Source organism: Temnothorax longispinosus, chromosome 7 (assembly GCF_030848805.1).
Source record: "Temnothorax longispinosus isolate EJ_2023e chromosome 7, Tlon_JGU_v1, whole genome shotgun sequence".
Taxonomy (NCBI): domain Eukaryota; kingdom Metazoa; phylum Arthropoda; class Insecta; order Hymenoptera; family Formicidae; genus Temnothorax; species Temnothorax longispinosus.
This window is the reverse complement of record NC_092364.1, coordinates 8,454,410-8,464,564: the sequence shown is the minus strand read 5'-3', so window position 1 is coordinate 8,464,564 and position 10,155 is coordinate 8,454,410.

Sequence of the window (10,155 nt, the reverse complement as noted above, 5' to 3'; positions counted from 1 at the left end):
GTCAATTTTTCTGTGTCGCATTGTTCCGACGCGCCGCCTGAGAAAGTGCGCATCAACTACGTCGTTTCGCTCGGTAACCGCACATGGTTTGCGTCCGTGCTAATGGTTCGTGTCCGAACTAGCCAGTTAGAGGAGATATGCTGCGGCCGCGGCGCACAGTGGAGCCGTTTGCGCGAATCGCGGAAAAAATTTTGTTACTTGTGAAATATGCAATGAATGATCATAGAACCTTTCAATGTTGACTTATAAAAATTGCAAAAGTGTATATTTATTAAAAATTAATGATAGGAACAAGTATTTGATTGAAATTAAATAAAAATTCAATTTACATTTAATTTACGTATAAGAGCAAAGTAATTCTTGCGTCTCATCGCTTAAGTCTAAATTTTTTTGATGTGGTTTACTTCTTAAACTAGTTATTAACGGATCGGATGACACGAGCATCATATGCATAACATCTTCATTTGTAAACAGACGGCTACATTTTCTACTATGATTATGTCGATATCGTTTATAGTCCTTATTTCTTGCCTCTTGATCGAGCTTCTCCGATAATGTCCCAAACAGGTAACGCTGCATTTTCCGAGGCATTTTCATAATTTCCTTACCGTGAAGAAGAATTTTATGAACAGTAATTGGCATAAAGTACCAAGAATAATTTTCAATAAATATTTCCGCTGCCTTTGTACGCATAATAAGAACCGAATTTTTCTGAATTTATTTCTTCACCACAATTAATCTTTTGTAATATTGTGGAAAATCTTCTGATCAATTCCTCGTCAACTTCAGTTATTTCTGCTGTGATTTTTGGATCAGCAAAAAATCGTCGAGAAGTATTTCCGTCATTAGATGATCCGGAACCTTGTTTAACGATGTCTACCCTCAGTCCAAGTTTATTATAAAAAACGTCTTGTATTCTTTTTTTTGTTTCTTCTTTTTGAACGCGTGTTTCTGGCGTGGTTGACCACTTATTCTTGAAAGACAAATTGTAGGCAATATGTAATATACATTCCATGAATTTGATTCGTGCGTGCAAGGGTGACATTCCTAATTTGAGTGCTTCTTTTCTTTGTTAGACCTTTTATTAATTTCTGTTAAGTTGTTTATTTGAGATGGTTTGGAACCGCAAATGAAGCACGAAGATGATGAAGGCGTGTGGGTTACAGCTTTGAGCTACCTCACCGTCTATCATCGTAAATATCATTTGATGATTTATTTTGAATGTGGTTCCGAACTTTTCTATTTCTGTTTCTCGTAATTGAGCAATTTTGTCATCCATACGTTGCTTTTCATTTTTTATTTTTTCAGCAGTTTCTTTTGTGTATTCAAATTGTATTGCTCTGCAATATCTCGTTGAAGAAGGTCGATCATTATTCCAAATAATAATATTTTTATCGTAAAATGAAGTAAGACGTAAGGGCACCATCTGTGACTAGTTAGTGCCAATTGTTATAAAAGACTTTTGTAGCAACAATGCACTCGAAACAACAATTATCCGTTGCGTTCCTTTCTCCTTATTTCAAGACATGAAAAGCTTTTCCATCTCCTATCAAGAATTAGTCACAGATGATGCCCTTTTACGTCTTACTTCATTTTCCGATAAAAATATTATTATTTGGAATAATGATCGACCTTCTTCAACGAGATTGCAGAGCAATACAATTTGAATACACAAAAGAAACTGCTGAAAAAATAAAAAGTGAAAAGCAACGTATGGATGACGAAATTGCTCAATTACGAGAAACAGAAATAGAAAAGTTCGGAACCACATTCAAAATAAATCATCAAATGATATTTACGATGATAGACGGTAAGGTAGCTCAAGCTGTAACCCACACGCCTTCATCATCTTCGTGCTTCATTTGCGGTTCCAAACCATCTCAAATGAACAACTTAACAGAAATTAATAAAAGGTCTAACAAAGAATAGAAGCACTCAAATTAGGAATGTCACCCTTGCACGCACGAATCAAATTCATGGAATGTATATTACATATTGCCTACAATTTGTCTTTCAAGAATAAGTGGTCAACAACGCCAGAAACACGTGTTCAAAAAGAAGAAACAAAAAAAAAGAATACAAGACGTTTTTTATAATAAACTTGGACTGAGGGTAGACATCGTTAAACAAGGTTCCGGATCATCTAATGACGGAAATACTTCTCGACGATTTTTTGCTGATCCAAAAATCACAGCAGAAATAACTGGAGTTGACGAGGAATTGATCAGAAGATTTTCCACAATATTACAAACGATTAATTGTGGTGAAGAAATAAATTTAGAAAAATTCGGTTCTTATATATGCGTACAAGGCAGCGGAAATATTTATTGAAAAATATTCTTGGTACTTTATGCCAATTACCGTTCATAAAATTCTTCTTCACGGTAAGGAAATTATAGAAAATGCCTCAGAAAATGCAGCGTTACCTGTTTGGGACATTATCGGAAGAAGCTCAAGAGGCAAGAAATAAGGACTATAAACGATATCGACTTATAGTCCAGTCATTTGGTCGTAAAAGAAGAGGTTACCTGGAAAGTTTTCCGGGAGTTTTGAAAATTGGTAATTTTATATATTTCGATGTGCTCTTTCCGAATTTCAACTTTGCCACCTCGTATCTTTGCCGCTCGTGCCGCCATATTGGAAAAATGACGCCTAAAAGCAGTTTTTTGACAATATCTCCTTTCCGACTCATTCCACGATAAAAACATTGATATACAAAATAAAACTAGAGAAAATTTCCTACAATTTATGTAATAACCTTTTTTCCGTAAAATTAATAGTTTTGGCGTACGAGCGCCGTAAAGTGTAGTTCAACACGCGTTTTGGCTTAAAAACTCATTTCCACACCACCTTGAGGTAGAGTAAGCGGCGCGTTTTTTTTACCGTGGTATCCCCAGTAGGCCTAGTCCACATGCAATTCACTATTCTAAAATTTAGCGCATTCTTCTTCGCTTCGCTGTTCTTGATGGACCAGGTGTTGCGAGTTCATCGTCATTAGTACTGATCAAAACGTCACAGACCGAAATTTCTTCCACATCATCCGCGATGGGATTATCATTTTCATCGCAATCCTCTTCGTTCTCGATTTTATCATACGTTTGCTCGAAAATAGTCTCCGTTTCTTCTTCTTCGTCGCTATCTTGTGATGGAACTTGCGAGTTATCACAGGTACCACTACAATTCGTGCATATAACGGAGCACTAAATAAATAAATAAAAAAGATGTCAAAAAAGATGTCAAAAAGCCTGTGAATGCAGAAAGGCTGGGTTAAAGTGCTCAGTTATATGCCGAATTGTAGTGGTACCTGTGATAATTAACTCGCAAGTTCCATCACAAGATAGCGATGAAGAGGAAGAAACGGAGACTATTTTCGAGCAAACGTATGATGAATTCGAGAACAAAGAGGATTGCGATGAAACTGATAATCCCATCGCGGATGATGTGGAAGAAATTTCGGTCTGTGACGTTTCGATCAGTACTAATGACGATGAACTCGCAACACCTGGTCCATCAAGAACAGCGAAGCGAAAAAGAATGCGCTAAATTTTAGAATAGTGAATTGCATGTGGACTAGGCCTACTGGGGATACCACGGTAAAAAAAACGCGCCGCTTACTCTACCTCAAGGTGGTGTGGAAATGAGTTTTTAGGCCAAAACGCGTGTTGAACTACACTTTGCGGCGCTCGTATGCCAAAACTATTAATTTTACGAAAAAAAGGTTATTACATAAATTGTAGGAAATTTTCTCTAGTTTTATTTTGTATATAAATGTTTTTATCGTGGAATGAGTCGGAAAGGAGATATTGTCAAAAAACTGCTTTTAGGCGCCATTTTTCCCAATATGGCGGCGCGAGCGGCAAAGATACGAGGTGGCAAAGTTGAAATTCGGAAAGAGCACATCGAAATATATAAATTACCAATTTTCAAAACTCCCGGAAAACTTTCCAGGTAAAACTACCAAATGACTGGACTATAATCATAGTAGAAAATGTAGCCGTCTGTTTACAAATGAAGATGTTATGCATTATATGATGCTCGTGTCATCCGATCCGTTAATAACTAGTTTAAGAAGTAAACCAAATAAAAAAAATTTAGACTTAAGCGATGAGACGCAAGAATTACTTTGCTCTTATACGTAAATTAAATGTAAATTAAAGTTTTATTTAATTTCAATCAAATACTTGTTCCTATCATCAATTTTTAATAAATATACACTTTTGCAATTTTTATAAGTCAACATTGAAAGGTTCTATGATCATTCATTGCATATTTCACAAACATAATTTTTTCCGCGATTCGCGCAAACGGCTCCACTGTGCGCCGCGGCCGCAGCATATCTCCTCTAACTGGCTAGTTCGGCTAACACGAACCATTAGCACGGACGCAAACCATGTGCGGTTACCGAGCGAAACGACGTAGTTGATGCGCACTTTCTCAGGCGGCGCGTCGGAAAATGCGACACAGAAAAATTGACGAAAAATGCCGGGATGGCCGCTCTCAGGTTTCTCTCTGATCGTAGTCTAATGGAGGATTCACACTGCGTCCGATGGGGGGACGGTGAGCGCTCGACAAGTACGGACGTGCTTTCCCTCCCTGCGATTCTGCGCAGTTCTAACCTTGCGTTATTGCGTGTGTATTATTCGGGCGTGTGTTTAACTTGTATTGTGGGTAGCTTCAAGAGACTTGGGGCTTCCCCTTTTCTTATTTTATTAACTGAGTCAAATCGAATATCCTTGCTAGTGATAGGTTTTATACGATTATGCAGGCGGCTTCGGCCCCTGTAAAGGAAAACATCTCGAAAGAGGCGGACCGGTGGCGATGCCTGTCCGTATCTCGCAGTGATTTCGACAGTTTTTTTGAAAAAGCGACAGAAAATTCAGCAATAGTGTCGGATTCGCATTCTGGCTCGCGATCGCGATCTCGCTCGCGTTCACGTTCGAGCTTTGAGTCATGTAATCAATCTCACTCGCGCTCTCGATCTCACTCCCCTCCCGATGCGCATAATATACCTCGAGCTTCCGAATTTATTAAACCTGAACAAGTGATAAATATGGGGAAGAAGAAACAAAAGAGCCGCAAAGACAACAACGGTGGCGAGGATTTGGATTTCGTCCCTCCCCCCGAGTCAACGGTTAGCAAAGATGCAAGGTCCCTCGCAGCCAATACGAATGTATGTAACGTAAACAATGCCATGGACATTGACCCCCCGCGCGGCCAAAAGCGATCGGCAGATACCAAAGGTATGACTGAAGATAGAATAAAGATCCCCTGCGACACTCGTAATATCCCGGCGAAGGATTCCGATGCGGGGCAGCTCGGCAGTGGCGGGACTCCCCCTGCGGCGTCGACCCCTCTTCCCTCGGAACCAAGTAAAGTAACTAATCGCTATCGTGTTACCGACGAGAAACCTTTCATTGTACACTTTCAACATGTCCAAACGAATGTCTCCCTTCATTCCCTGCAAATTTCGCGTATGATTAGCGCCTCTTTTAAAAAAGATATTGTCGAATGTAAACAAGTGGGAAACAACAAAGTCATGGTCACTTTTTCTACGGCTAAAGCAGCCAACAGCGTTATCGATCATCCCTTGTTAAAACAAAAGAACTTGACTGCGTTTATCCCATCCTTCAGGGTAATGAGGGTAGGCATTGTCAGGGACATCCCGATCGAATTTGCGCTAAGCGAATTAGAAACAGAATTTGAGTCTTCGGCTAAAATTTCTTCGATTAGTCGTATGAACAGAAAAATCAGAGAAAACGATGGCACTTTTAAGTTCGTTCCGTCCAAAACTGTAATGTTAAAGTTCGAGAGCCAAAAACTTCCTAAGGAAGTAGCTCTTTTCAAAACAAAGATACCGGTTGCGCCTTACATTCCGCGGGTATTAATATGTTTTTCGTGCTACCGATTTGGCCATGTCGGTGCCAACTGCAAAGGAAATCCCCGTTGCATTAGATGTGCTCAAGTTAAGCATAAGGTGGACGAGGTATGTCCTCGTCAGGAACTTCCTCCCGTCTGTGGTAACTGTGGGGCCGAGCATTTGCCTACTTCACCTAGCTGTCCAGCTCTCGGTAAACAAAAGCAGATATACAATATCGCATATGGCGAGAACATACCTCTCCCACAAGCGCGCGCAAGAGTCGAGGGAGGCGACCCTCGACAGTTAATTAGTTACCGATCTTTAGAAGACTATCCACAACTGCCGAGTCAATCTCGGGGGCAGAGTCAGTCGCTTAATTCTAATTCCTATGCGAATTGCAACACTTATGAGTTTTTAACCAACGCATCCGGTGCGAGCTGCGTCAACAGTCATGGAGGCACATACTCAGAAGCCCTCCGTAGCCACCGAGATAATACTAATTTTAAGAACCGACATAATACCAGGGTTTTCACGCAGAATCAAAATAGAGAAGGAGAACAGGAAAAAATGAAACGCGATCAACTATACTCACAAAAACAGCAGGCCTTTCGTGACCTACACAATTCCATGTTATACGCTCCTAACGGTAGGACTCCCAATTTCGATTCCTCATCTTCCGATCCTCATCCCCCCTCCTCCCAATCCCTGCCCTCTTCCCTTCCCCTTTCCCACTCTCCCCCCTCTTTTGAGCAAACTTCCTCTCCAGAGGAATTTATAAGGAATAATCTTACTCAGAATAATAATCTTCAATTTTTAAATATGTTTGCAATGTTAATTAATCATTTTGTCGAACTTATCCCGCCCTCTCTTAACGGCACCCAATTCTGCGAGGGAATCCAACAAATACGCCGCTTACTACTGGAACTCACACATCATCAAGCCCTCTCACATGGCTAATTCTTCTACACAAACTTTAGCGTATGCCCCCGGTTGCGGTATCCTGTACTGGAACTGCAGGGGAGCAGTAAGTAAGAAACCTGAGATAGAAAAACTTTGTGAGGACTATGAAGTTATATTTTTAGCTGAAACATGTATGACCCCTGCTAATGACTTCTCTATTCGTGGCTTCAAAGTACTTAGAAGGGATTCCTTTGATCCCGGTGTCAGAGGGATGCTTGCCTTGGTCAAGGAAACAATTTTATTCTCTCAAATCGATCTTGCAGGACTATTGGACCCGTCTGTGGAGGCCATTGGACTGGAGCTGAAGATCGCCAGCGTCAGAACAATCGTTGTAGGAGTTTACAGACACCCTAAGCCTTTCGTCCAAAATACTTGGCGAGACCTGTTCTCACTGGTTGGTTCTCGAGAATACTTTCTCCTTATGGGAGACATAAACGCCCATCACCCCTATTGGGGAGCGACCCGGGTTAACTCAGCAGGGTCTTGCATTGTTGACATTCTTGATCAGTATCCGTTAAAGCTTATTAACGCAGATTTGCCTACCTATATTCCTCCTCCAGGCATTACGCCTTCTCTATTAGACTTGACAATTTGCTCATCCAATCTGGCTCCTCTATGCGAATCTCTTACTCTTCGAGACACAATGGGCAGCGACTACCGTCCGATCATTGTCCACGTTAATCGACAGGTTAGATCAGTAAAAGTTTTTTCCTACAAACACAAATTATCGAAAGAACAATGGAGAAGCTTTACCTCTATCCTGCAATCACGTGCTGAAGATTTGGAGGCGGAGGTTCTTGGGATCAGTGATAAGGAGCCCTTGCAACAATACCGCGTGTTTTTTTATCAGGTTGATAACGTCCTTAGTGAGTTCTCTCCCCCAGCTAGAGACTCAGTTTCTCTGAAGCATCGGAAAAAAGATGGTACTCATACAGGTCCGCCTCCCGCCCCTTGGTGGACGAAGGAGTGTTCGGAAGCGGTGCAGACTAGAAAAAGAGTATGCAAGACATACCGTAAAAACCCCTCTGTGGCAAATTATCAGGCTTATAGTTCTCAACTTTCTCTGACTAGGAAAATCCTGAGAAAGGCCAAAAGAGATGGATGGAGAGAATATTGTTCCTCGTTGGACTTTTTGACTCCTACTGTGGAGATTTGGAGAATGCTGAAAAGGTATAGAAATCGTAAATTGGCGTCAGCCAATCCCTCTGCGGGCGTAAATAGCGAACAGATAGATATCGCAATGGCTAACATTTGTCCTCCATCGTGTAATTCTGAACCACTAAACATCCCAGACAACTCCGCTTCCACACCTGAGACCCTCTCTTGGATGGACAATGTCTTTCAATTTCAGGAATTCGAGACTGCTCTTGACTCCGTAAAGGTGAAGTCCAGCCCAGGTTTTGATAGAATAGATTATCAAATCATTAAATCACTTCCTTCTTCCCTCCAAAAACTGCTTCTGAGAATCCTCAACAACCTGTTTCTGGAGGGTGCTTTTCCGGAGACCTGGTCACATTCGCTGGTTTATCTCATCCCTAAACCCCACGGTGGTGGAGTTAGACCGATAGCTCTCACCTCCTGTGTACTTAAACTACTCGAAAAGCTTATTCTTAATAGATTACACTGGGTAATGGAGTCGAGAGCCCTTCCTGAGTCTCTGGTACCTGACTTCCAGTTCGGATTCCGCAAATTCAGATCTTGCTCTGACAACCTCACTATCCTAACATCTGAAATCCAAGAAGGGTTCCTTCAGAATAAAATGACTGCGGCTTTGTTCATTGACGTGAAGGGTGCATTTGACAATGTTATTCCTGATATCCTAATTCATGATCTACTAGAACTTGGATTCCCCAAAAGGTTCTGCCAGTTCGTTCAAAACCTCATTCACTCTCGTAATGTTCAGTTTGTTGTTGATGGCAAACTTACCCCTCCTCACACTTCGCGAAAGGGTACCCCTCAGGGATCAGTACTTAGCCCAAATGTAACTATCTCATCCCGCTAATTAAGGCAAAATTGCTTATAGCTCAAGAAGGTGGCACTCGTATACAGTTTATTTGGGTTCCCTCGCACATAGGAATATCTGGTAACGAAACTGCCGACTCTTTAGCAAAAAGGGCAATAAGAGAAGGCACTCCTCCCCCACACTTCAAAATCCCATATACTGATCTATTTGCTGTTTCTAAAGAAAAGCTAGACAATCGCTTTAAAGAATATCTCGCCATACGCGCCCGAGACAAGGGAACTCATTATTATAATTACATATATCGAGAATCGTCAAAACCTTGGTATTACAAGTCTGGTCTTTCCAGAGAAACAATTGTAACCGTGAACCGCATTAGAGCTAATCACTATAACTTAAATCACAGTTTGTTTCGGAAAAACCTCATCGATGATAGCTCATGTCCATGCGGTAATCGGATTCAGGACATTAATCATTTAATCTTTTATTGTCCAATTACCATTAGATATAGTTCCAAGCTCCGTGAATTTATTTTCAAAAGTAAAGGACCTAACTGTCGCGATATATATGACGTTCTCAGAAAACCCACTAGCAAGGTGTGCCGTCTAATTATGGCCTTCTGCAAGGCTGTAGAAGTCCGAATTTAAATCGCGCGCCACGTTCCTCTCTGCCCCTTAAGCTTTCCTCTCTACTTTCCATGCACAGTCTATGCCACCTCACCGCTCGAATGGAAACGAATCACATAGTTACAATACCAATTAGAGAACTTGGCCGTATCGCCACTGACAAGAGGCGGGTGCCATTAATCAAAAAAGAAGAAGAAGAACACTGCGTCCGATGTTCGACGTACGACGATCCGACATCCAATAAGAAATTTTTGTCTCTAATAATAAATTCTGTTATTGGATGTCGGATCGTCGTACGTCGAACATCGGACGCAATGTGAATCCTCCAATAGACATGGGCGACATGGCCGTTTACATCCGTGACGGAGCAAGTAAAAGCGTCAAAAAAGGCGTGACTCTATATAAGACTCTGTATAAGCAACAAAAGGGTACCAAACTGCACCAGAACCAATAGCAGCCACGGATAGCAACTTTGGTATATGTACATACCAAACCATACCAAACGATCTCCAAAAATCGCCTAATGTAGAAGAAGAAGTAGTCATAGACGTAAAGCAAGGCAGCTGGCAGAGAAAACCGTATACGTTAACTACGTTCGTATCGTCACGTATTGACACGATAGCTTTAGGGCCAAAGCACATATGACAGTCGTAGTCGTGGACGTAAGTAACGCACAAGCTTTGGCGTATCCTGATTTGTCAGGTCGAGGACTACGACTGTCGTATATCGCTACGCCATGTTATGTGCTTTGG